Source organism: Puntigrus tetrazona, chromosome 20 (assembly GCF_018831695.1).
Source record: "Puntigrus tetrazona isolate hp1 chromosome 20, ASM1883169v1, whole genome shotgun sequence".
In the NCBI taxonomy this organism is placed as follows: domain Eukaryota; kingdom Metazoa; phylum Chordata; class Actinopteri; order Cypriniformes; family Cyprinidae; genus Puntigrus; species Puntigrus tetrazona.
The window spans coordinates 19,895,599-19,923,231 of NC_056718.1; the positions used below are offsets into that span (position 1 = coordinate 19,895,599).

The following is a 27,633-nucleotide window of genomic DNA, read 5'->3' on the forward strand; positions in this document are numbered from 1 at the left end:
TCAGGCGTCATTCATTCTTGAAAGCAGCTCTATTGAAGACGTTAGTAACAAACCATCTAACAGGGAATATTCTCAGAAGATATGAACAAATATAATTCCAGTAATGCTAGTAGAAGTTTATCTGGTCTTTAGTAAAGTTCTCAAAACATCATTTATACAATGCTCATATGTTTTCGCTGGACTTTTTCTGACATTTTTTAAATGTTCAGGGAAGATTCAGAAGCAACATTAAAGTGTGTGAAATATTTAAATGTTTTGTTCATATAAAAAAAAAATGCTTTGAACATTCAGAGAACATTCCGATCACATAACTTAATAATAAAAACGCTCTTAGTACATATTTTTGTTAGCTGAAAATGACCAAACACGTCTCAATTTAAATAGCCATGAAGAGTGACCTTTACAGTCCAGGGCTTAAACGAGTTTCAAAATAACTCGTCTTCAGTATGTGAATCTCCACTACAACCAGAATATGTCGTTTCTACAGTTATTAGACTGAAAATGCCTTCGTGTAAAAACTGAAATCTCATTAAATGCTAAAGAAGCTCAGGATCGTAATGTAACAATCTAAAATGGAATAGGGAATTTTTTTTGTAATAAAATCATCATTATTTCTAACATTGTGAAAGTCACAGAAAATCAGAGGCACAAATCATGCAGCAGCAGGCGTCCATAGAAAGTGATTCTGGACATTGTGGAAACACCGAATTGCCTTAATGGCCATAATAATGTTCGGCTATTAGCGTAGGGCAGTAATATTTGATACAGGGCACACATTTACAGTGCTGTTTAATCCTGCTGTGCAGTGGACGGGAGTGCTCTATGACTGACCCGCTAATCTGCCTGTGGTTCTGACCCACCTGCAGTTAAGTCCATCAGTCCATTAGCTTCCTCACCATTAGTGATAAGGCCAGGTGATTTTCACATCTCACTCTGTCCTCCTTTCAAATCCTCCATCACACCCACCACCATACACTCAAACATTTGCATGCATATTGTGTTTTTTATATCCTATTTTATCCCTTTGAACACTATTCACCATGCATTCATTTTGATTTCAGTCCAGTGTGTGATAAAGAGTGTGACTGAAAAACCTTTAGAGCTCTCTGCTTAAATGTTGTGTATTGCATTGCTCGAAAGTTGTTTTATTTAAATTCCACATAATTCCATCATTTATTTCTAGGAAACAGGATACTAAAAAATATATAACGTATTGTGGGACTGACATCATATTTTTTGTTCATCTTGAGCTCTGTTTATATTGTGTGTAACATTTCTTTCAAAATTATATTAGGAGAAATAAAAATGGGAAAATTGTTGAAACGTTGTGCATTAAGTAGCTATAAAATAAATGTGGATGACATAACTCAAACATTAAATTATTCCTAATCCAAATGATCTGAGTTCATACTGTATGGAACTAGCTGATTTTTCAATGCATAATTTAATATAATAGTTGATGAGATCACATCTGAAATGATTGGGGTGTTCCTAGTTACTCCCAAGGAAATTTTACCAAAACATGAATAATTTCTGGCGATTACTTGTGAATTATTTATTTTTAAGTACTTGTTTGGAATCTGACGGCACCCATTCGCTGCACAAAAACTATTGGTGATGTAATGTTAAATTTCTCCCAATGTATTCTAAACATACAAATTAATCTACATCTTGGATGACTGAGTACATTTTACACAGATTCTCAGAACTGGGTGAACTATTCCTTTTAAGCAACGCTGTCTAGAAGCAACTTAGATATTACCGTAAAGCGATCTAATTTGTTGTATTTCTTGAGACTGGGTTTTCCAGAGCTAGCTGCAATAAACCCAACACCTGACATGGTCATAATTTTAACAGGATTGAAAAATATGCCTTGGCATTTATGCTATTAAACACTCCACTGTATGGCTTAATATGTGTGTATAATTGGATCCTTGTGGAGCCACTCAATCTGTTAAATGCTAAGAATGAGCCACCAGCCCACATCACAGCTCAAGAGGAGTGAGTAAGAGAGAAAATTATGCTTTTTCCTGTCAATACATTAGGTCTGTATGTAATGCTACACAGCCATGAACTGTAAAAAATCGAATGTATGACAAAATCACAAGATAAATGAAGGATGACAGATTCCTTTAAGTAACCTCTATTTGTGGTATCGCTATATAGAGATCTGCCCAGATAATTCAGGAGTGAAATGGCACAAACAAGCGGCAGGTTTGCATGGCCTCATGGGCTGCACCGAAGTGACAGAATCACACAAACGCACACTGCTGCTCATAGATGCTATGCCTGGCGAACTCGTCAGGATGTATGACACATTATAAATCAAGTCTGCGCAAGCTGCCCCAGAGATTTAGTCCTTAAATATGATAAGACAGATGGAGCATCGCACTCCCCAGGTATCCTCTCTCTCTCTCTCTCTCTCTCTCTCTTCCTTTCATTGTTCTGTCAAAATGTACTCAAATGTTTCCTGCGGTTTCAGTTAAGAAAGGTTTATGGCTGCATTGAAAAGAAATAGCTTACCCCCGAAATAAAATGAGTACTACGATACATGATTCTGGTCGGTTGGTCAGCAGCAGCATTCTATTTTCAGATATTTTGTAACACTATTTCAACACTTAATATTTATTATTATTTATGTATTTATTTATAGGATGAACATTTTGTATAATTAAGTCGATCGTTTGGTTCGTAGCAGAGGTTTAAAGACAGTAGGCCTATTGGTACATTGTAGACAAGTAAACTGATTGATTTCGAATAAAAAAATTGAAAACTACCTTAGGAAAACAAAGAAAAGAAAGCACTGAGGGTGTTTTTTGAGGTATAGTTCACCTGGAAATAAATCAGCTCAATCTAATTTCATTTCAGAACTGTGTGATTTATTTTCCTGCTTGGGAGACACAAAAGAAAATATACTGTAAAAAACGTGTTTTTGGGCCATACAGTGGTAATTAATAGTAACCAAAACTGTTCAGCAGAAAAAATAAGTAGATAAATACAGAATTTTAGTTTTTGGTGAACTATCCCTTTAACGGTCTTTTCTGTTATATTTGCACAGTGCTATGAGGGCATAGGTCATCTTATCATGTGTAACAAGTTGCTTATTTTACTTTGATTGTCCATTAGACGACCTGCTGTTGTGTCACAGTACTGCTGTACAACAGTTTGCTCTCATAATAAACATTCGGAGTGCAATACGAACAGCCTCGGGCCTTCACGCACATGAAACAGAGCTTAGCAGAAGTGCGTATCTGTTGTGCTTCATCAGGCGCTAACAAGTACAACAGTGGGATATAATAGAGGTCCTGAATATTAAATAGCCCAGTTTCAATTATCTTCTTCTTTCAATTATAAAAATTCAGCCTCCTCGTCTTGGAAAACGTGTCATGGTTGTTTGCTTCCGTGTTCCTTTCATCAAAAACACAAAGAAGAGGAATTTGCTTCCGCTCTCCATTACATTGCGAAACTGCTTCACAGAATATTACATCTATTATCTGGCTCAGTCCTTTAACTCACAGAGCATGGAATAATAATGTGATTTAATTACAGCAAGAGTTTGTTTTCATTTGTTTCTCCAGTAATCCTAGGACTTAAAACTTTGAAGCGAAAAATGTCATTCCAATTCTATTGTGTGAGTGAGAGAGACATCCGCTGGTCATCTAGCGTATAGTCGCAGTTTCCACTCTGTCCATTCGCACCTACTAAAACTTTGTTTTAACAGTATGTGAGGTTTGACCGATAATAACATATCTTTGCTCCCGTTTACATTTATTCCCAGCTTTAAGACAGGCAAAACTTTATTTAAACTTTATTAAGACAATGGGTGTTCACAAATGTTGTTGTACACCATTGTACAGTGTTTATGTTTGTATAAATATTTAGGAATGAACACTCAAAAGTAAGTAAAACTAAAAAGAAACTATTAATAGCAGTAATCTTTTATAGGGCTTCTTGGGTTAGTGATTTATTATCTTATTGCACCATCTAGTGGTAGGTTCTGCTGCACTCATATTCAGATCATATTTGCATACTGGCAGTGAAACATGATTTGATATTAGAATGTTTTGCTTTTATTTCTGTTGATTTAATACATTTATGTTTTTATAGCGACCAAAAATGCCAAATATTGCCTTCACACTTATCATATATAAGCATATTTAGCATATTTAATTTGTTCTGCCATGCTTTTATTTATTCTGTTCTTACAACCAACACTAAACTGAACCGTTATATACGGTATCTGTATGTAGACTAGACAAAACCTATAGTAATATGTATAGAATAAAAAAATCTTTTTTTTACTTTATTGTTCTACAAAGGATTACCACTAGGTGGATATTTCACATACTACACTTCCCGGTGTAATATGCAAACATATCCTATATCAATGCTTTAAAAAAAATTATATATATTTATTTATTTTTTTAATTAAATATATATATATATATATATATATATATATATATATATATATATATATATATATATATATATATATATATATATATATATACAGTAATGCATTTTTTGGTATTTAATTCTCATTTATTGTAATATATTACATTACATTTTCTAAATCTCATTTGGCTGTGGTGCTGGGGCAATATTATATTATATTAAAAAATGACATTCCTGAAGTATGTTTTTGCTCACCAATCTCTGGAGGAAAGCAGCAGCATCAGCAGTACCAACCGTCTCCATCAACCGCTACAACGGCGCTGCCTCCCTGTCTGGAGCTCTTGTGTTCTGGGTGGGGCTTTACCAGTGGGACATTTCCTCCAGTGTCGGGTTTCTCCAGCGCACTGGCATTTAAATCTGCTGCAGTGGGAAGCCCGTGGACGCCTGTCACCGTGAGTGAATCAGCTCTGCTGGAGGATTCGGCGCTCGTTTTCTTTTCTCTTTCGTAATAGCAATTGTATCTCTTGCGTGCGCCGAGCGATACGTTGTAGCCTCTAGCGACGCGCGCTTTTATTCCAACAAAGCCTGAATGAAAGGCTGCCTGTATGGCCATGTTTTCGACCGTAACATATAAGCAGAATATTATGTAATGCATCAAATTTTTGTAATTATGGTCTAGTCTTTTGCGCGTTCCGTGTCGTGAGTGGCCTACAGACAAGGGGACACTTTCAATGGACTCTTAAAATCCATCGACGTCAGTACAAATCCATTCATTTGAATACACTAGAGTAGGTCTTCGACGCATTTGTGCGTACTGTGAAATAATTCTCCAAAACTGTAGATATATATCGTCTAAGGTTGCCTGTACTCGAGCGGCATCATGTTCAGCTGGTTGGGTACCGATGACAGGAGAAAGAAAGATCCAGAGGTCTTCCAGACTGTCAGTGAAGGACTCAAGAAGCTTTACAAAACCAAACTGCTTCCGCTGGAGGAGCACTACAAATTCCACGAGTTTCACTCACCCGCTTTGGAGGATGCAGATTTTGACAATAAGCCCATGGTTCTCCTGGTGGGACAGTATTCCACAGGCAAAACCAGCTTCATAAGGTAAGACGTTAGTTTTGGCTCCTGTGAAACACTTGCTGTTCTCCTGAACCCTATAAAGGCGTCAGCCGGGGAACTTTAAAATCTAGCACTTTATAATATTTTTTATGAATGAGTCACACATGCACAAGCGTTTTATGATGCATTATAATGACACTTCTGATTATTTTAATGCACAGTAAATAATAGTTGTTTATATAGTATTTGATGCAATAATGATAAGGCCATTCATTTTATAATATATTATAATTATACTTAACAGGATACATATAGTGTTTTATCACACATCTAATTTTGGCGACACTTTTTTTATTTTTCTAAACTGAGAGAAGCTCTCAAGAACACAGTGTCAGTAAAAATATTGCCTCATTCATTATTAATTACAGTCTCAAACACAACCTCATCAATATTTTGTATATTGTAATAAAAAAAATCACATTTGTTACATCCAAACTAGTTCTGCAAGTTCCCATGATATTTCTCTCACTCCTATAGGATTGTTAATTGCTCCGTGTCAGTTTACCAGGATGACTTATCTGTGTTGAGAGCACATGTGTAACTTTACAAATGCTTTACAAACTCATCTTTTTGAGAAGCATGTGTATAGATTACAAAAGAAATTGAGAGGAGAGGTTTAAATCAAAATACTGAATGACTTTTGCGCTACAGATATCATTAATGTGTTTATCTGAAAACCTAATTAGTGTGTTCACTGAATACATATCTCGATGTTACGTGCTAAACAAGGTTCTTAGCCTAGCGCTATAATTTTAGCTTAGACGGAGACGGTTACCTTGTAAACAGATCAGACCTGGCTCCAGCTCTAAGATGTATCTGTATGACACAACGTCGCTGCTGTTGTATGATGCTTGTCTGCTGGGTGATTTAAGGCTTATGGGTCTACTTTGGTCCGATGAAAGGCAACAAACTACTAAAGATCACCAGGCAACGAGAGACACTTGCGATGACTTCAGCACTGCCATAGTAACCTGTTACTAATTAGTTCCAGAATGTAGAAAAGTTAAGAGATAGAAATGTGGATGGAGACATACCAGATATGCTTTTTTAGAAGAAAGGATTTTTGTGGTCTTTGCAACAACCCCGAATTATTCTGAAAAGTTTAATACATTTAGAAAAGTTATTAATTACTAAGCGTGATAGTAGCATTTTTATTTGTAGGTTTACATGATTCTGATTTCATTGTCATGTTTTATTTATTTTAAAAATTTCGTTTAGCAAGCATTTAATTTGAGCCTTTTTTCTAACCATAATCTATACTACTTGTTCAAAATATTGGGGTTAATTAAAGTTTTTAAATAAAAAATAAATACTGTTATTAAACAAGAATCCATTAAGTGTATTAAAAATTTTGGTAAATATTTTTGCATTGCAAAAAATATATATTTTATATATATATATATATTATTTATAAACTTTCTATTAATCAAATAATCTAAATTAATCAGTAGTAAGCGGCACAATTAATAAAAAATTATAATTTTTGGGGGGGCATCAAAACATCATGTGACTGGAGTAAGGACTTTTAAAGTAAGAAAATTTAGATTTGTAATCACAGGAATAAATTTTAGCAGTTAATGCAAATTGTAATAAACTTTCACAATGCTGCAGTTTTTACTGTGTTTTTGATCAAATAAATGCAGCATAACTATCACTATACCCAAACTTCTAAACGGTAGTATTTCCTAATTTTTTACCGACCATCAATAAACAGCATGTCATTTGGCTGTAGTTAATTTAATCACTTTATTTCATATTATTTAAATGACCTAGCTGATGTGAGAGTGAGGCATTGTCCTGCATTGGCAACAACAAATGTGCCTCCTCATTTTCACTCTGGCTCTTTCCTCCTGTGCATTATTCATCAGGGTCGTGAGAGCCTCAGTGGACGCAGCGGCCGTTCTGCTGACTGAACACATAACTATGAAAGTAAATAAGCTCAACTTTCTGTGCATGCTTCATGAATGTGAGAAAGCCGGGCAACACTTCACTGTAATGTTAGGGGAAGTTTAATGCTTAACGTTGAATGTTTTCAGTATGGTTGCATAATAGAGCCTAAGACAGTCATGTCCAGCAATTATGTTAATGTAAAATAAAATGGACTCACAACAGAGTAAGATGTGGGAGCAATCATTCTAGGTGTTTCATCCTTACATCCATCACTGTTTTGTAATCAGACATTATTCCAGGCTCCAGTGTCACGTGAGCCTTCATAAATTCTGAGTATTATTTGTGCTAAAAACAGTTGCTCAGTATTTTTGGAAATCATGATTTCGTCTTTTATTATTAGTAAAAGTTAGCATTTGAAAATAAAAATCTTTTTGTACTTCATAAGTGTTTAATGTCACTCCTGGTGAGTTTGATGCATCCTTTTTGAATAAAAATATGAATGTTTGAATGGTAGTAAATATTGTGAGATGGAAAGATCTGTTTTAATGTTGTTTAATGCATGAATTCACTGGAATGACTGTAAGAATGTGTTACAGAAAAGCAATAGGTAACGTCCTCTCTGTTGGTCATGGCAAAACATCCTATCCTAAATGACACCAGTGTCCTGCTTACAGTTTGTGTTACACTTGTGTTACTGACATAAACTGCAGCTAAGTTCTCAGCTGAAGTTAAGTGTCCTGTAGTTGCTTAGACTGTCATTCTGACCTGCACAGTATGCCAAACAGTCTCAGCGCCGTCACGTGTCCGCAGCAGGGTCTGTTTGAATGGCTCTGTGCAGAGAAGAGTAAACATTATCTTAGTAAACTCACGTTCTCCGTTAGAGTGTGATCTTAACAGTGTTCCTTTCAACAGCAGCAGAAATCCCCTGAATCATGGGAACATGGTTCGTAGTCATAGGGGAACCACTTTTGGTGCTATATAGAACCATAAGAGGTGTCATATAGCACTTTATTAGAGTTGCTCTTTGGCTTGTTATTATAGGGGAACCTCTTTTGGCAGTATGTAGCACATATTCTTAAAAATAAGAATCATAATAGCACATTAAATCGAACCATTAGTTGTACCGTGTAGATGAGCCAGTATGATTCTAAATGATGCTTTTAGTTAATGTGAATGGTAACCAATCAGTTATTACCAAATTGCATTGTTAAAGCATCAAATTCCTGTACTAGATGCTTACTGAGAACCAAAATACATCCCACTTTTAAAGCATTTTTAATTTATTTATTTCAGCAGCAAATAGTATGAGTGCTTATAAGCCAGAGAATAAACATACACCATCACAATTTTAGGGTGAATTGTAGTTTTATACACAAAATAAGCTTGAAATATGTAAAATTTATATATATATATATATATATATATATATATATATATATATATATATATATATATATATATATATATATATATATGTGCCCTGGAGGCGAGAGGATAATAGCATTAACCTTCTTCTCATATTTTCAAGGCAAACCTTATAAATTACACTTAAATACTTAAAAATAAACTGAAAATAAACAATCAATTTGATAGTATAGATTGTGTAAACCAACAAACATCATCTGAATAATAAATGTGATTAGATTGTGATTCACACAGTGTTCAGGACTCCCTCAACTTCAAGAATGAAAAACTAAACAGCAATGATTTAATTACCTGTTTTCAGTCTGCCATCTTCACAGTCATCAGTCATGCACCTGAACTTCTCCTTCGGGAGATTTATGACTTATATTAAGAGGCAGGCAAAGGAGGAAAGACGTGTTCAAATATAGTCATAACTCATAAAATTTAATAAGACGGCAATTAAACCACTACTGTACTAAACATTTTGGCCAGTATGAAATTTTATCAGTACCTTCTTTGAGGAGCTCTATATTTGGACTAAAACCCTCCTTTCATTACATGCAGATGTTCCCTGATTCTTTGTTATTTTCTTTAGCATTAACCTATTGGGGTAATTAAATGGTAAAATATGTGGACTGTCAATAAAATGTAAAAAAAAATATATATATATATATATATATATATATATATAATATATATATATATATATATATATATATATATATATATATATATATATATAAAGAATAATAATAAAAATAAATAAGAAACATAAAAACAAACAATAATCTTTATATAGATAACACAGAAAAACATACTAATTGCACACCTGTTATTTTTATTATCACTGCACTGTTGAAAAAAATTTGTGTGTGTAAACGTTGATACATATTTGTCAGGATTATTTGACAGTGTGAATGATAATTTTGTAGAAATTTGAATTCTAAAAATTCTGATATATAAGGGTTAAGACATTATTTAAGATTTAATTAAAAAAAAACAGTTAATTACATTAGAAAAGGCGCTGATTATTAACTTTTATTACATGTGTTCTTGGAAAGTATATATATATATTTTTTTTTTTTTTTATCTGAAAAAATGTAAATAACCAAACTTTCTCAAATCATCAACAAAATTATCATATTTTACACATGATAATGGCTATAGGAAGTGTTTAAAGGCATCTGAATTTATGTCTTTTTTTGTTTCGTTTTTAATAGATATCTTCTGGAGCAAGACTTCCCCGGTATGCGGATCGGTCCAGAACCCACAACTGACTCCTTCATTGCAGTGATGCACGGCATGGATGGACAGATACCAGGAAACGCACTGGTAGTGGATCCCAAAACCCTTCGGAAACTCAACGCCTTTGGCAATGCCTTCCTTAACAGGTGGGATTAAAACAATAATAAAACATTGTATTCTATTTTAGTACTCGTGTTTATTAAACTTGACATAATTCATCTACACTTTGGGGTGAGCTTTAATCTGGGCAGAGCTTTGCATGTTTAACATGGTCTTCCTGTCTCATGATGATGTCACAGAGGGGGGCTGGTTCTAGACAACATTCCTTCTCTTGATTGAGTTTCCTCATGCTGTCTGATCCACTGACCTCCCTTCACGTGATCGAGCGACAGACAGATAAGAAGACATGAAACCATCCCGCTCACCAGCATATTTTAAATCAGGCTGTCATTTACAATCTGAAAATTATACAGCTGTAAAAGTGTGCATAGTAGCGTGACAGCGCTTTATAAAAGTGATGCAATCTCGTGCATGTGATTAGTTTTGCAGGTGGTCTTTGCTGCACTTCGTAGTCTGATGGTTTGGCAGACCGCGCTGCTTGTTGTGCAAATCAGCAAAACTCTTGAGAAAATTGTCTCTTTGACTTTTGCAATATTCTTCTGCATATTTTTGAATATTTACGTAATTCTGTCAGAAAGAGCAGCAACACGCACTTTAGAGGAAAATGGAAGTACTGTCATCAGTTACTGTTCCAAACCTAACTTTCTTCAGAAAAAAGTCCATATGAATGTAAATGGAGACCAAATAGTGAATAAATACAGAAAATTTGGGATGAACTAACCCTTAAACATAAGTTTAAAGTTTATTTTTGTTGGTGCATGGTGATAGTAAACATGCTCATGAGATGATACTTGTCATGCACCCTGTTTGGCTGAGGGGTTAATGTTATTTGAAATGCATGAGACAACTGCCTGGTTTTCAGATTTATTTTTAGAGATGTATATCATTTATGAATTCACAAATAGCAGCAGCTCAGTGCACATGGTGTAAACTTGTACACAGAATTACACAGCAAATCTTTGAATGACTAATGAACATTTAAATTCACAAAACTTGCAAATCTAGTTGAGATCTTGCGAAGTGCGTGTGTTCTCTGCGTGTCGATCTCTCTGTGTGAATTAAACATAGATATATATATATATATATATATATATATATATATATATATATATATATATATATATATATATGGAATTTAATGCTGACAGTGAACCCACTGTCATATTCATGTTATTTTCACAGTGTGCTGTATGTAATATGAGTTACTTTGGCTTTATTTGAAAAATATAATTCCCAAAACTGCCCTGTTGGTTACAGTATTTGCTCACTTAAATTTTTTTATTTATTTTTGAAAAATACTTTGTCTTGTGTTTGTATTGCACATTTATATTTTAATCCATTTTCAAATTATTTCCAATTTCTTTAAAATTTATTAAGTAGGACAAATAGTTATATCGGCCTAATATTGGCTATCGCCACCCTGTTTTCAAGATATTTTGGCATCGACCTTTAAAAAATACCCATGTAGATCGACCACTAGTATTTAAAACTCTTCTGCTTAACTTTCATATCCAGACTAACCCACTACATATATTGTACTAAAGTGTGGTCTGGTGCCAGATGTTCAATAAATGTACGTGCTAGAATGTGTTCTTCTAAAGTTGTTTGTGTCTAACGTGTTGTAGAAGGGGACCGTCAAAACGAGAATAAATAATGTTAGGAAAATTTTAGGATAATGTTTCCCTAGCCTGAGGTCCTTGTGATTCACTCCAAAACATGACACACTTTTTCTGGGCCTAGTTCACACATTAAGCCACAAATTGCATACTAGTTTTGGCTTGCTTATAAAGTATTTCAGAGCAGACTTTTTTTTTCTCAGACTGCAAAATTGCAGTGAAGCCTGTCTTGGTTTTTATGTTTTACTATGTCCAACTTGGTTAAAGTACAGCCGTAGATGGAAACATAATAATGATTTATGGCATTCTACTCTATACCTTTACGCCAAATCACTACGACTTGAAAGTTTGGGATATTTTAACCTTTTTTTGCTGTGTGAAATCAGAGCTTGAATTGTGGTACATTTACATTTTTAATTCTAGAAAGAGCAGTTTCAGTTTTAGTGTGCCAGCCGTGTGCTTTGCAAGACGTCTGCAGTGTCCTTGAGCGTGACTCTGATTTGTTTTGGTTGGCCCTCAGGTTTTGTGTGTGCCCAGCTGCCCAACCCTGTTCTGAGAGCATCAGTGTGATTGACACTCCAGGAATCCTGAGCGGAGAGAAACAAAGGATCAGCAGAGGTAACAGACCTGCCAAAATGCATCAGCATGCATGTGCACAGAAGAAAAATATCATCTGAATGAGGAGCTGTTTACAAATATATAAACTACCTTTCAAAATGTAGGGCTGGTAAGATTTATAAAAGAAGTCTTCTTATTGCCGTCAAGGCTGATTTGGTCAAAAATTACAGTAATATAGTAGTATGTTATTGTACCTTTTTTAATTTATTCTGATGGCAAAGCTGAATTTTCAGCAGCTGTTATTCCAGTGTCACGTAATTTTTCAAAAATCATTCTGATATGCTGATTTTCTGCTCCGTGAATGTTTACCGTTTTACAGTATTTTTGTAGAACCCTTAATTAAGACTTGCCAAAACTTTATTTTAATGTACAAGTATTTTACAGTTTCGGTCTTGCATTTGATTTGTAATATTTTGCAGGAAATAATCAAACATCAAAGATTGTAGTTTTATAGTTATTCATTTCACATTTTAGTATAATTTGGTTTGTTTGCTTTCACTGTTTTCAAAGTACATGTGATCATGTGATCTCAGATTTCAAATTTGAATACTAGTTCTAGTTCCCTGTGGCATCAACTGAAAACTATTTTCTTTAGGAAACTAACAACCACTGAGTTTACTTGATCGCTACATTGGGGGGAAAAGCATTTTAATTTTTTTTTTTTTTTTTTTATGATGTCATGATTTTTTTCATGAAAAGCAACACTATGTATTGGTCCATTGTGTAACTGCAGTTTCAATCTGTTTTTAATTGTGATGTGTTGAAAGTCTGTGTTGAATATGACGAGAGACGAGGCTTTATCGAGATGAAGGATGTTGTTTTGACTTGTAAACTGTAAGGACACATCATTCAGATCTTATAATGAGAAAATGGTACATAAAACATATGAGTTTAAATACATTTTTCTACTGCATTGTATCAAAGAATGGTGAATGTGAGCTTATTATCACTCTTTGCAACTTACTATAATGGATACCAGGTTTGATGGATATTTTGAAACTTACTTGGTTCAAGTACATTTTCGACTCTAAGGCTTAGTTTATATATAATTTTTCGACCCGCTATTACATTTCATGCATGATCGAGCATTGTAGATTTTTATACATAAATCTTGTGGCATCCTTTCAGTGATGTAAAAATTACTATACAGTGTCTCTTTTATGCCCTCGTAACAGTAAGCTTGTTTAGCACATGGTTACTTCATTGCTCATTCAGAAAAGTCCACTTTAGCCGAGCGGCCCACAGCTTTACTGCTGGGCTTCCTGGCATCAGCACTTTTCATTTTACCCGTTCGCTCTCCTCCCGCTGCGTTCAGCCTCACCCACTGAACTGATACAGCCCGAGGATTATACACACTCATGTTTCTGAGGCCAGAGCCAAGAGCCGGCTTCTCCAAGGTCATTTCAGATGTGATTTCAGAGGCAAATATTTAGCAGCTCTCTTTTGCGCTGAAAGCGGTTAGTGTAGCTTTAAAGGTAAGTGCTTTAATTTGGCAGTGAAATTAGTTGTCGTGTAGGAGCCTCTGTAGAAAACTAAGTGGAAGTATGTCAAATAGATGCACACAATATTGTTATATAACAGTATGTGAAACGGTATGCATCGTGCAGTGGTGATCTTTTCAAACATTGAAATACACAGTGTGTTATGGTCTATGGCTGCTTAGCTCTGGCTCTAAAAAGCTATTGATCGCAGTGAATATAATGTTTGCAAGTTTTTAAAGTCATTTGTGGTGTTCTCACACATAAGCACGTGTGAGAAGAGCAAGCAGTTTCATGACAATTGTATCTTTACACCAAACTGCATTCTGCTTTTCATAGCACTAATCTTGTAGTGTTGGTGATTTTATTTATTTTTTCTTCTTGTTTGAACACAGAATCTAAGCATGTGCGGCTGCAACAGTTCTTCATTAACTTTCTCTAACCGTTCGTTTTTCTTTTAGGGTTTGGAATCAAGAACTGATTGATTTTATTAAAAAAAAAAAAAAAAAAAAAAACTGGAACGGAATAATTTTCATGAGATTTGGTTCTATGCCAGCTGACGATAATGACTGTATTTACAAAAGAACTAGTTTTAGCTGAGTGAATTGAATGTGAAAGTTATATGCCCACATCCCTTTCTAGTTTTCATTGCATTTTCATTTAATGTTGATCTTCAAAAAATCTAAGTCAGAACCAGGTTGGTTAAATTCCCATCCCTGCCGTCCGCTTTGTTTCTCCTCCCACTTTCCTCTCCAAAAGTTTCATTTACATGTTGTTGCGAGGGTTGTATTTAGCAGGACGTTATGAGTAAGTGTCTTTCATGCGTCTCCCGTTCTTTTATTATGTCAAGCAGGTATGTGGTATTTCTCTAGCAGTCGCATGAGATTATTGGGAGGAACCTTCTTGTTCATATTCATAGCTGCAGGCAGCTTGTCTTATTATTATTTATTTCTGTAGACTGTTGCATATGACTGTGTTTGTAATTACATGCTGCTGTTGTCTTTAGTCTCAGACGGCACACCCACAGATCATTCGTGGTCATTGTTTGACACATATCGCACACAGAAACACCAAGAACCGGTTGAAAATGTCCCATCTGATTGGCTTGCATGAGCACAATTCTTATTGCGTTAGAGAAGACATACAGGAATCTGAGAGCAGATTTCAATTCTACAAAATTAAGTGTTATTTTCAGGTTTTGTGTATCAGACTTAACAGTGAATTTTATATACAATCATAATTTGGCTTGGATACCTGCAGTATCACTGCATAACCTGATGGATCTGAAGATGTAGTGTTTAGATCATCACCGACACAGAGAGACCCACCCAGATCACTCCACTGAATAACATCTATACAGTTCTGACAACCATCAGCACTTTTTCATGCATCCATTACAAGAAAAGCATCAGCATCTCACAGAAAGTCGTTAGTAGAGAATGGCCATTAGCTTCATCATTTAATTTTTCATCACCGTAATACTGCAGGTCTCATTATCCCATTCTCTCTGTTGTGCTCCGTTATCAAGGGTTTGGCAGTACGGCATGTTTCTGAGCATGCAGCTGTAAAGCCCCATTGACCAAGTGCCAGTGCTGCTCCCAAAAGCGTCTTTTTCATTCCCAGCTCTCTTCTACCTCCACCACAGGCAGGTGCTGTGAAATAGACCTCATTTCCTCCAGGAAATACTGACTGCCAAATCCAATCACTGGAGTGGTTCTGTTGTATTATATGTTGAGCTGGCTGTGTAACAGATGACCGTGGCTCCGGTGTAGGTTTGTAGATAAGCAGTGGTCACTTAAATCGCTCTGTTTGTGGTTAAGGATCATTTAATGGCATTACTGTTTTGTTGTAGCTGTTGCATTCTGTTAAATAATGCCTTGGCTCAAAACCACACACCTGCTGCTGTTTGTGTTTAATTGGAAAAAGGTTCAGCTCAAATTACAACAATATGTAGCTGTAGCTGTCTTACATTAGAATTAACTTAACTGATGGTGCTTTTGACAAGCATTTGCAAAGCCTGTTGCCGATTGCATTATTTGGCATCAAACTTGGTGTCATTTAGTTACATCACAATTGGTTTAAACAGATATTTTAAGATCTGTATTCGTTTGTATGCAAAACTCAACATAAAGACTCCAAATGACCAACAACATTCTGCACGACTTATGTAGTATGATTCATAAACAAATGATTCTCATGAACTGGTTGTTTTAGGTGAATCACTAATATCTAGTTTTATCTTTTAATGAAAATTTTTATGAAAAAAGTTGGCTAACCAATTGTCAGTTTATGATTATGGTATTTATATTGCAACCAAAACTATTTCTTTTTTTGCATTTTCTATTTCGTATTCTCATCAGTTAACACCAGTTTGTTTTTGTTTCTAGTGCCATGAACTACTCAAACTTTCACTTCTGTCATTCAAGGAAGAATCTGAATAATTTCTAATACATTTTTTTTTTATGTTATCGTAATTTGACATCTTTGTATCTTTCTCTCTCCATGAACAGTTGCTACAGAAGATGGCTTTGGTTATAGCTGCCTGCGTAAATGTCCGTACGGAGGTATTGTAGATACTGCCAAACTACTGTTAACACCCACAGCTTATTACGCCAATGAAGTTCCAGCACCGCTCAACTCCAGACGTGCTGTGAAATCACAGGGCCTCCCGATATTAACCCTCAGATCTGTCCCTCTGCAACAATATAATCACAGCTGTAATACCAAGCCCAGTTTCACCGCTGTTATTGTCCTGCTCTCAATGACACTGTCTCATGTGTCTGTTACTGTAGATGTTGTCTTTCTTAGACCTTCATTGAGTCGACTAGTCCCTGTCTGAAGTTACGACAATTCTGGATAGAGATCTGTAAGTTGTTGAAAAGACAAACCATACTGTTGCAGATGACAATAAAGCCTTCCCATGTGAAACTGCCAAATCGGAAGGGATGGTCCACCCCATTCCTGTAGGCATGGGATCTTCCTGTGGAAGAAATGGCCATATCTGCCATATTCCATGTCACTGATTTAACATATTAACACACTAATTCTTCCCAACAGAACTGCCAGCTTGGGAAATATACTCCTTTTCAGTCAAGGTCATCGGAAAAATGCTTACACACTTATGGCGTAACTGATGATAAACTGGAAGCTGTTACAGATGATATGCATAAGAAAAAAATTATAGCTTGACTCAACAGCAGATCCATCATCACCTTTCCTCATTTCAGATATCTTTCAACTTAATGTTCCAGGGTGGAAAATTGCAACGCATTACACATTACGTTTATTTAAAAACCACTTTTGCCAACAGGTGTGTCCAAACTCGATTAATAATTGTAGTTTTAGGAAATGCTAAAAACACTGAGCAGAGCAAATGTAGTGCTGATAGTTGATGTTTTCAGGATTTTTTTTCTGTCACTGGGAACCTTCTTTAGCAAGGTTATGATTTTTTTGTCACATGCACACAGTGTCCTAACCGGTTGCTATGAGATAGTGATTTGTCTGTCCTCGCTAAATGCAAAAATTCAGCAAAATAACAATCTCCTATTGAGGCTGGTTTGGACACAGTGTAGTGGCTTTTGATTCATTTTAGCACTATTCCATTGCCATAACCTTTTTCCTTCCTTGGTTGCAAAGCAGCAACGCAAATGGATGTGGATATCTCATATCATACATTACAAAACTAATTTGCCCAGCTGCATTAAGTTTCGTTTGAAGAATTCTGGCTTTCTTGGCTGGGTTAGTGGTCTACCCCTTTCCAAATCTCAGCAGCTAGGAAGTTGAATGTGCAGTCACCCAGATAATGTAAAAGCTAGTTTTACGCTCCTTCACAAAAGTCTGCAGCTCCTTAAAATAAGAGCCAGATTCAAAACAACCATTCTGAAACATAAAGACATTGCATGCATTCAAATTCCAATAATTTAACTAAACTTTATTTACTTAAAATAGCATTGGTTTAAAATGAATCATCCTTTTGAATGGTGGACTTGCTGTTTGACTCTCTGCATCCCTGGAGAGGGAGTAAAGCTGAGCTGCAGAAGCCATTAACTGGCAGACATTAGATCATAAAAACCGCAACAGGCCTGAGCATTTTAACGATGCTTGGAAGAGAGTCAGCAGCTTCAGTACTGTTGAGCACCAGGTCTGACAAGATCATTTTGCCCGTTCCGATTGGCTGGCTGCCTCTTCGCTCTCGTGCGAGCATCCATCCGGTGCGAAAGCTTTGTGAACTGTAAATATTGGACAGGATATCAATCTCTTTTCCAATCCCTCCTTCAGGCTATGACTTCGCTGCCGTGTTGGAGTGGTTCGCCGAACGTGTGGACCGCATCATCCTGCTCTTCGACGCTCACAAGCTGGACATCTCGGACGAGTTCTCAGAGGTCATCAAGGCCCTTAAGAACCACGAGGACAAGATCCGCGTGGTTCTCAACAAGGCCGACCAGATCGAAACGCAGCAGTTAATGCGCGTTTATGGCGCCCTCATGTGGTCTCTGGGGAAGATCGTAAACACACCTGAGGTGATTCGTGTCTACATCGGCTCTTTTTGGTCGCATCCATTGCTTATTCCAGACAATCGCAAACTGTTTGAGGCAGAAGAGCAAGACCTGTTCAAGGATATCCAGTCGCTGCCACGTAATGCGCCCTTCGTAAGCTCAACGATCTGATCAAGAGAGCTCGTCTTGCTAAGGTAAACTTCTATTACATTAGCCTATGAGATTTGACGTGTAGCATAACAAACAAATGATCCACCTATACTATTACTAAGGTTATATCTACAGTATAAGTTAAGACTCTGGATCTGGAAGTATGAGAGTTTGGACCATGAGTGTCTTTCGTCACATTATGTTGTTATTTCCTCAGAACACAAACTAATAAATTTGAAGAATCTTTTTTATGCAGCTCTCTTTTCAAACAATAGTTGGTCGTTTCCACGGCTAAGGGGTCATTTTGGGGTGAACTAATCCTTTAGGTTCTAAAATCTTGGAAAGTTCTGAACCAAAACCACTACTGAAACCTAAAGCAGGAAACGGCTAACAAACTGCTCAAAATGTGGCTAAAGCGAATGTTGTTCACGACAAAACAAGCACTTAGGGATTTATATGTTGATGTTCAAGGGAAAATATTTAGTGTGTGTGATCCAGAATAAAAGGTCTCTGTTTCTGCATTTATTCAGTTGACATGCTGTGAATGCTGTTGTCGTTCCAACATGTTTTTGATGTGGTCCAGCATATAGCTCTAGTGTAAAAGTAATAGCAGTAACATGCACTTTGTGTGTTTACAGGCCTTTGTCTGTCTGATCTTGCAGACTTTGCCCAAGTAATGAGGCCATTTACCAAACTGTATAGTCTGCTGATGTGGTTCTGTACATGACTCGGATGTCCAGCTATATTAAAATTGAGTTTTTTTTTTTTACTCCACATTAAGCACATGATATTTGCTTCTAATCATTTGTATCAAAAAACAAAATAAACATTTTATTTAACATGCAATTCATGCAATTGATACTGGTAACTGGCTGTGCAGGTAATCAGCTACATCTGAAAAACTAGACCAGAAAATGCAAAGAAAGCCCTTGACTTTGACTCTAAGGTCAGGTGATTAGTGGGGATTGTTAAATGTGCTGAAAGATACTAAGGGATCATGACTCATAATGTCATTCCCCATAAAGACATAGTTATGAATGCCCTTGGGTTATCTTGCAGTCTTCCTTGCTTTAATTACTCATTATAAAACCAAGTCTAAAGGATGTTCACTCAGAAATGTTCTCATGTTCCAAACCCGTGTCGTTTTCTCTTCAGAGCAACACAGAAAGACTATTTAAAGCCTGTATCCCCAAAACACATTCTTGTCTTTTTGATATTATTAAATGCAAAAATTCATTAGCACATTGCATTTGTTAATACAGTATTTATGCATTAAATTGAGCCATATATTTTCATGTCTTATATCCGCTGCTGTCCTTTGATGAGATTTTAAACAGCAGTCCACCTCTTGGATATATAAAAGAACGGTTAGGTAGTCCAACATAAAGCTGTCATTTAAAAGGAAACTGAAACACTCTGTCGGTTCATTTACATCTGATATCCTTTATTATCCCCATTAGTATAAGCTCTGCTCAAAACACATGGGCTGGGCCATAGAGACCCTCTCTGAAAGAGGAAATGGTGGGTACTGTCAGTACTGGTCTTTTGTCAAATACAATTTAAATCTCTAGATCCAGCTGGATACCTTAAAAAAAAAAACATTTAAGTTTTCTCCCTGATCATACAGATGTGCTTCCTCTCCTGTCATCATTTATACTGTCACCTTCCTTCCACGCAGGGGCCAGGCCTTTTTTTTTGTCACAGATGACTATTTATTTAGTTTGTGTTTTTGCTACTATGCAGCTTCATAATGAATACATTTTTGTGTTTAATACTTTAGTATAAAGCTCCATCTTTTTTATTCAGTGTTTGTAATATGTAATTACATCTGTGATTAATTTCTGTAATTTATAATTACGCTGTTGACCCATCCCTTACACCTTAGCCTACCCTTAAACCTACCAATACCACCAAACCTGTCCCTTTCCTTTCCCATACTCCCACCTCAATAGTAGCAAAAGTGTTTTACAGTACAATATGAACACAATAAGTACTTATAATTGTGCTTATAAGTGCTTATTTTCTGATGCAAGTACATAATAGTTAAAGCCTAATATAAAGTGTGACCATATTGGGGTTTTTTAGTGATTTAAAAACAACCCAGACATGCACTTAGTACTTGTAATATACTGATGTCTATTCTATAAACTTACAAGGAGTTTTGGTTTTGTGCTCAAACAGGTCCATGCATACATCATTAGCTCCTTGAAAAAGAAATGCCTTCAGTCTTTGGAAAGGAGAACAAAAAGAAGGAGCTGATTAACAGCTTGGGCGAAATCTACAGCCGCATTGAGAGGGAACACCAGATTTCCCCGGGAGACTTCCCTAATCTTAAGAAAATGCAGGTAAGGTCAATTTAACCAACAAACATAGAGACTGATTCAAGAATGCTTCACTGGGACTTCTAAAGGGTCTTTAAGTCTTTCAGTCTTTCACATTCAAAATCAGCATAATTTGTCCCAGGTTTTTAAAAGTCAACAAATAGCTATATAAATGTCAACTTTGGGAGGACCTCTCCAAACCTGCTTAAAATCACTTGCGTCAAAGTGCTGTTTATATTACTTTTATACAGCTTTTATACATAAACAATTGAATATTGAGCAATTTTCATTTTAGGCTAAATTTGGCTAGTTAGTTTATATGTATCTTTTCAGCCAATAAAACCATTTCCAAAAGATGCCAAAGCATTAATCGGGCTGTCTGGAACAGAGTATCTGAAGATAACAGTGCTGGTTTACCCTGGAAATATCAACAGATGCTGACAGGATCTTTTGTTACATACTGTGAGTGTTTTTCTTGCTTTCTTTCCCGCTGAATAGGAGCAGCTTCAAGCACACGACGATCTGAACAAGTTCCAGCCTCTGAAGATGAAGCTGTTGGACACCGTGGATGACATGCTGGCCCACGACATTGCCCAGCTTATGGTCCTTGTGCGTCAGGAGGAGACACTGCGCCCCAACCAGGTGGGTGAAGGGCGGCGCCGAGGGCACCATGAATGGGCGTTCGGACACGGATATGGCGAGGGAGCCGGCGAGGGCATCGATGAAGTCGAATGGGTGGTGGCACGTGACAAACCTATGTATGACGAAATCTTCTACACACTCTCGCCCGTCAATGGCAAAGTGACTGGAGCCAATGCCAAGAAGGAGATGGTGAAATCCAAGCTGCCAAACACTGTGCTGGGTAAGATCTGGAAGCTGGCTGACATTGATAAAGATGGGATGCTCGATGATGAGGAGTTTGCCTTGGCCAATCACCTGATCAAGGTCAAACTGGAAGGTCACGAGCTTCCAAGCGAACTGCCCGCTCATCTTGTGCCGCCCTCCAAAAGAAAGGTTCCAGAGTAAGATTGATTTGGAATTGGGATGGATTTTGGGAAATCATATAGTTTGAATTAAGGTTGCAGTTGAATTTCCAATGGCTGGACAACCTTTATTATAGAAAAAGACTTCTTTGAAATGTGTGGTTTATGCAAGAATGGATTTGAAAATGACCCTCCTTTTCAACTCTTTTGACCTGTGTATGTTTTTTTTGATTTTTTTTTAAGAACAAATTGTGCAGTCTGTTTTATGTGTGCTTTTACAGTCATTTTTTTACTCCACGATTTCAGTTTCATGTGTTAAGCTTTCATGACTGTAACGCTGTGTCCTAACCAGACATGTTTGCGATGAATGATATTAACTGTAAAACAGCACATTTTGTCGAATCCAGTGACAATTTGCTTCTAGCCTTTCCCACAGCGAAATCTCATTACTTCATCTGCTTCCAGGTAATTGCGTTACATTAAACATCATTATCTTCAGATTAGTTGACACCTTGTCAGCGTTCCATAGCTGTTTTGTTTTTAGCCGGTTACTTGTCACATCTCTCCTGGTTAGGACGACCTAAAATGCTTTTCGATATATTTCACGCTCAGTTTACACTACTGTTTAAGTTTTAGACCAATAAGTGATTTTTTTTTTTCTATTTTGCTCTCAAAGACAAATTCTGTGAAATTTTAAGAAAACTAGTTTTGATTTTAATCTATTTTGAAAAGTGATCTATTCCTCTAATCTGATTACTTCTGTTACCTGCCATCTTAAACTTTTGAACAGTAGTGTATATCAGATGGATCTGTGTTTTAGGAGGACGAGACGTCAGTTAATGCAGAAAAACATGAACCTTATTCTGAATCTTTGTATCAGTTGTTATTCCAAGTACACAACTGTTTAAAATCTAGCAAGAAAAGTGAAATCAATTTTATAAGTAGGTGTAATTGTTATTCTCTTCTTGTTAAGGCGGCATCTTCAATGAATGCGAGTCCTTTCTAGCCTGACCAAGAGACTGTTAAAATTGTATAGCCGTCACGTCAGAAGACTTGATGTTTAGTGTTCTTGATGGACCCAGAGCTAGTATCCTTGTCAGTAGTCTACTGTACATGTTAATTCCTAACATATCTAAACTAACTAGGTTATAGTAGCGTTTATATAATTCCCGTCGGATTTCCAAAGAAGAAAAAACGATGAACGATGCTGCAAAACAGCTTTATTCAAGTGATGTGAAGTTCTCTTTTTGAGCGTTTTGTGCGTTCACATGCTCATTTAAAGAGCAGTGGCTTTGGATCTAAATATGTATTTAGTTATATTATTTTATTATATCGGCATTTAATGAACTCTTTACCTCTGTAACCACCCTTGACAAGCAGTTATCTTGAGCTGGCGCATTTTCTCAAGCAGATTTTAAGGATCTGAAAGTGAATTGATAGATTTTTATGCACTGAACTAAATGGTCTTTAAAGGGGTAGTTTGCTCAAAAACTTTACTTACCCTCGTTTCATTTAAAACCATGTTTTAATTTCATGGTTGATGAAATAGGAGATGTTTAGCAAAATAGTCACACTGCTATTTTACATATAAGCTCAAATATAACAAAGTATCATAAAAGTACCTAGATATGACTTATATACTATATTCCTAGTCTTCTGAAGCCTCGTAATAGCATTGTGTAAAAAAAAAAATGTAAGTTACTATTTGCTTATATTGTAATTTGGCTTCTCATGATTAGTTATTGTACAAGACACACTGACATTTGGTGTCATTGACATTAAAGGAATAGTTTGCTCAAAAAATAATTAACATTCTTCAAAATATGTTTTGTGTGTTCAGAAGGAAAAAAGAAATTGTGAGAGTGAGGTGACATTTTTGGGTGGACTATCCCCTTAACATTAGGAAAAAAAAGATCATACTCTAAAAGACTTTTTTTGATGTACTGTTCCTTTAAATCTGATCTGCTTTGATCTCAATGCCCATTTGCTTATGTGAAATATCTCCACTAATTCTAACTAACCCTCTAAGCCTGTTTGGTCAGTCAGTTAAACTGTAAGCTGCCTCGGTGCCTTGAGACACACCCGCCTCTATCAGACTTGTGACACTAGAGCTGTACAAAGCACACGTATTCTACATTATTACTACATGCTCATGAAAAAAAAAACTTTCATTAATGCTCCATTTGAGTCTCTATAATGAAAAAGAATTTGCACATGAAACTTTTTTTTTTGCCCATAATGTAGGGTTGTGCATTTGTGTGTTTGACCAAGTATGTACATGTATATGGGTGCAATATGGTTTGCAAATGTATTGTGAAGTAGTCTGTGTACGTGTGCTTGTTGCTCATTGTGTTTTTAACGGTGTGGACAAACTATGTGAGACACTACTGTTCAGGAGGTGGACATTATTCAAATAAAGATCTAACTCACTTAAAATGCTTCGTTTCTGTTCTAGTTTTGTTATATCTTGACTTAATTTATTCAAAATTAAAATACTATTTTAATTAAAAAAATAATCTGTGATAAAAGTAATAAAAGTTTAGTGTGTTTTTTACTTATTTTTAACATTTGTAATGCTATTATTCATTATGGAAGTTTACAGTTAATTCACGAAACAAAATCTTTTTATACACTATGCGCAGTAATGATATTTCCTTTATCCATTCCAAGTCTGTCTGTCTGTCTGTCTGTAAATGGGAAAGACTGGTCAGATTGATGTACAGAATGAAAAAACATTGTTAATCATGCTAAACACGAACAGTCCGAAGGAGACTGTACATAATGTTTTCAGCAGATCTTTGTCCTGCATTAACAGAGCGGTCTGCATGAAAGATGACTTCCTGTTTGTTGCATCATGTACTGTATGTCCTAGGAAACACCAAGCACAGGGTGGACACTCTCATCTGGTCATTTTCTTTGACAGCAGGATATGATAAGCAGGAACACCTGACTTTTCCTCACTACCGGTCACAGAATATTCTGTCCACTGATGAAACATGTTTGCGTAAGAAATCTAGTGATAGACTATTAATTCTAAGTATTAATTTATATGATATACGTTTGTACTGTGAATATTTATTATGTTTAAGGACACATACATGCAGTATATATCTGACAAATTTTACAAGCATATGTTTATATTCATACAATTTCTTTTGTAGCTATAAATAAACATAACATAAATATAAATAAGACAGTAGACACAGATATTTAGTACACACAAAAACCTTTATTTTGCATGCAATTAATCACGATTAATCGATTTTTTTAATTTAACTTTTTATTCTTCAAAACACTACATATAATTATATGCACTACAGTTTAATATTTCGGAAAAGTCTCTTATGCATATCAGACTGCATTATATACATTAGTCAACATTTGAAGTGGATGAAAGAAGTTAGTCCTTAAGACAAGAACACGGTATTGTTTTGGTATGTTTTACGGAAAATCTGAGAACATTTTAAACCACTGGTAACCTATCAGGTCGGGTGATCTCACCACAAGAGCTGTTCGATAACATTTTGCTGGAAGTGATCAGGAAATCTATGAGGCTACAGGGTCCTGCAGATTTATCAGGCATGTTTGCCAGACAACATCTAAGGAGTGTTGGAACAGTGTGTTGTAGACAGATGAGACAGAGTTAGAGTTTCGCTGGCACCAAACCCTGACATGTTTGGCAAAAAATAACAAGCATTGCCTTTGGCCAGCAGCACCATCTGTAAAGCTTGGTGGTGGAAGCATTATAGTTTTGGGCTGCTGTTGCTGCCTGGGGGTCTGGCCAGGCTGCCATCGCTGAGTCAACCCTGAATTCCACACGGAACCAGAAAGTAGCTGAGTGGAATGTGAAACCATCTGTCTAAAAGCCGAGGCTGAACCTCAAGTGGACATAGCAATAACAAGACAATGACCTGAAACACTCAAGAAAAGCCGCAAATGAATAGGTCAAAATAAAGAAATGAAGGGTTATGGAATTACAAAATCAAGCCCCCACGCCAGAAATTCTTCCAAAAAGGCGTTTGTTGAATAAATAGTTAAAAGAACGTTTGCCTTGTTTCGTGCTAAACACCTTCATCAAAATGTCGGAAAAATGTAATCAGTAGGTAGTCTGATGCACCAATGAGAGGCGTGTTATGTGGGGAAAAAAAATAAAAATCTTGACTGAAACCAAAAAAAATAATAATAATAATAGAAATAAAAGTCTGGTTTCACAGACAAGGCTTAGGTCTAGTCCTATGTGTAAATCTGAGCTGGTTTTTAAAAAACTTGCACTAACTTAAACAATGCCTTAGGGTTTTTAGGGTTTTAGGGTTGTTCAAAAGTATGTAACCTGACCTTGAGTCCTTCCCACATTGAATTGAACCATGAGGGAAAAGGAAGATTTCCCCGATTTGAAAGACATCCGGCGCTCTAGATAAATCCTCAGGAAGAGCAATGCTTCATCACAGCTGGTTAGGGACTCACATGTTGTGTACAGTATGTATGAAAGAGTGACTGGGTTGTCACATATAGACAAAGAAAGATATAAAAGAAACTGATTTTTAGTTTGACAGAACTGTATATGGTTTTCAAGATAAGGATATCGGAGAGGAGGACATACTGTACAGAAATGTCAGAACTTGTTATCAAATACATGCTTCATTAATAATGCTGATAAAATCAACCCCCGGCTATGGAATGCAGCTGTAAGGAGAATCTTAACGCAGATAGTGAAAGATATAATAAAGATGAGATAATACAGCTCTAACTTCTGTTCCCAATTATTCTACATTATGCAAACGGTTCCGTGTCTTATTGGCAACCAAACACATTTTGATCTGTCAAGTCAAATTATCACATTTTAAAGCGTGTTTTACACCAGAGAGAAAAATAAGAGAACAAGGGAAAACATTCTTGTGCATGTTTCTGCAGGGTCATCGGGTGTAAAACTAGAATCCTTTTATGAGTATGTAGAAATATGAACAATATCAGTTATTAAAGGCAATGTCTGATTTTCTATCTATCTATCTATCTATATATATATATATATATATATATATATATATATATATATATATATATATAGTATTTGTCAAAAAACATGTTGCATTAAAAAAATCCAGATGAAGCACACTATTTTACACTAATTTGCAGATTGACACGTTCTATAGTTTGGGACCAAATGTTGGTTAATAGATGCTGATAAAACCTATTTCAGTAAAATAGGTTAATTTTAATAGGTTAATAGGTTAAATTAATAATTTTCACTGATGTAATGACACATTAAAGAATATTCTTAGAAAGTGCAGCTCACATTCCCTTTTGCTGAAGCTGAAAGACTGTCACGGTGTCAAAGGTTAGGTTTTTGTACTCACAAAGCTCACATCACATTGCTAATTGTTTGAGACGTGGAGAGCCCTTGCTTGACAGAGCTAAAGATGAGCTGGCTGACAGAAATGCAGAGGAGAGCTGAACCCGGGCCACGAGCCTCACGAGTGTGTTTACTCAGCTCTCAGACCTGAAGACACTCTCAAGTATGTGAAGAGAATGCCTCTAGTATGCGGCAAACATTATTAACGCCTCTGTGCTGAGCTGTATACTATTTGTTTAGTATAAGTAGCACAAAAGCATGTATGTGCAGCTGTGTGCATCGACACAGTACATATAGAGCGTTTATGGAGATGATCTATTTGATGATGATGGTTTGTTTTGGTTTGGTTTGAATTTTAAAAAAGGTTTGCATCATAAAAATGGTGTCACTCAAGTAATTGAGTCTGTGAGTGTTTGTCTCCCTAATGCACAACTATGAGTGA

At 36.0% G+C, this 27,633-nt stretch overlaps 1 pseudogene; it reads left to right on the forward strand.

Moving 5' to 3' along the window:
* Positions 1-4,732: 4,732 nt before the first annotated feature.
* On the forward strand, positions 4,733-22,256 carry LOC122324909 (annotated as a pseudogene).
* The last annotated feature ends 5,377 nt before the right edge of the window (positions 22,257-27,633 follow it).